Source organism: Alosa sapidissima, chromosome 16, assembly GCF_018492685.1.
Source record: "Alosa sapidissima isolate fAloSap1 chromosome 16, fAloSap1.pri, whole genome shotgun sequence".
Classification (NCBI taxonomy): domain Eukaryota; kingdom Metazoa; phylum Chordata; class Actinopteri; order Clupeiformes; family Clupeidae; genus Alosa; species Alosa sapidissima.
The window spans coordinates 4668329-4670200 of record NC_055972.1 but is presented as its reverse complement, the minus strand read 5'-3'; the positions used below and the strand labels follow the sequence as shown (position 1 = coordinate 4670200).

At 35.6% G+C, this 1872-nt stretch overlaps 1 long non-coding RNA gene across 1 annotated transcript; it reads left to right on the top strand.

Annotated features, from left to right (window-relative positions):
* Positions 1 to 549: 549 nt before the first annotated feature.
* LOC121685078 lies at positions 550 to 1872 on the top strand. The gene is made up of 3 exons (XR_006023257.1): positions 550 to 713; positions 1152 to 1224; positions 1472 to 1872. It is a non-coding gene; the product is annotated as an uncharacterized LOC121685078 (long non-coding RNA).

The window sequence follows — 1872 nt, the reverse complement described above, 5'->3', positions numbered from 1 at the left end:
CAGTGTCTTATTGTATTTTCACCCATCTTTACCAGGGGAACCCTTAGTCAAATAATGTTAATATTATGTTATATGATAGCCACACACACACATACACACACACACACACACACACACACACACACACACACACACAGACAGACACACACACAGATTTAAATAAAACATATACTGTATGTGTACTATACACATAGACTGAGAACTGCACACACTTATCTTCATCTATACATAACACACACACACACACATGGATATATGTATACACAGTATGAGGTTAAAGAGTATAATTTTTTACACTGTGGAGTATATTGAGGATTTTGTACACTTGTCGGTGTGTTTTATATAGTTTTAGCGGTTGTCCATTCTTTTGCCAGTGTTGGTCAAGAGTTTATTTTTACTGCACAAACTCCCAGGGGTGTCTATAAACTGATTGAGTCCTTAGGAGTTCACATATTACGTCATTACGTCGTCGGACGTCTCTGTCTGGATAAGTGAAGTCACCTGAGAACAATGGCTGCCTGACAACGGCGAAAGAAAGGTAAGGTGAAATGCAAGATGTAGTTTGTCTGAAGAGTTTTCTTTGCCCAGCATTGTAACTTTCTTTTAATGTTCCTGTCATGCATGTTTAAACTTAACTTTTATGCTAAGGATTTACTGGGTTCACGAGGTGGAATTCCCGTGTTAACGTTACTAACGTTAGAACTAGCTTAATGGTAAGTTAAACTTTAATATTAGCCACTAGCACATTTAGCACGCCATATCAAATCTGACCAAACTCTTTTTCTGATAAATGTTGGGATTTGCTCGCCATGAATTAATTTGACGTTCGTGCTGGTGAATATAAGCGTATATACATATATCATGTTTTACTTTTTTGTAAGAGACTGGGTTAACGAAGCTAGCCTACTGTGAAGTTTCCAGGTTATTTATGGTAGCATGCTAGCATAACGTTAGTTATCTCACCGTCAAACTTATATCAAAGCCAACGAACTTTTCAGTTAAAAGTTAGCATTCACCCCCACCATCAATAAGTTAATTTAAAGTTTGTGTTGTCAATACAGGTAAATATAACCGCTGGTCAAGTTTTAACTTGCCGTTTGCACAAAGGTTTCTTTTTTAAATGTGTTAACGTCTCCTAATTTTTTTTAAAGGATATCAAGAAAGAAGTGGTGGACTGGATGAAGCTGGATGATGGACTTTTCTAATCAGGATTTCTGGAGCAAGGTAAGGTCCTAAATTATATGAATATCTACAATTAAAATGTCATACCTTTTTCTTTTTTCCTGTCAAAGAATCAGGAATTACAGGAGGTAAAACAATGCATTTTTGACAGCAGCCAGTAAATGTAGACGTGTATTAGAACATTTTAAACTATTAAGTGATGTATAAAACATTTGATCACTGTATTATTATTTCAAATGACCTTGTTTTGACTTAACTCTTGTTTTGTCTGTCATGGTGATGATTGTAGGACTGCAGGACTTCCAGCTACTGTTTGGAGAAGATATTTCTTCTCAATTTTTGGAAGTGGGGAAATTTTCTGAAGCCAGAAATCATCAAAGTATCCAAGAACCTCACCAAGATGTGGACCGAGATGTGGATCCAGAGCACTGTAGACAATCACATAATTGCGCCAGTTCAGTACGTATACATGTTTTTATATTTTGCCAGAACTTCCTGGTGTTTAGACATGATTATTTAAATCCATTCATGAATTGTAACAATGAGGAACAAATTTAATGCCTTTAGTATATTGCTTTTTATGAATGTCAGCTGTATTGTTTCAAACTAGATTGTGGATTTTATCCAAACATTGTAATGCTTTTTTGACACTGTCTTGACAGGTTTGAAATTAAATATGTTGAACCGTGA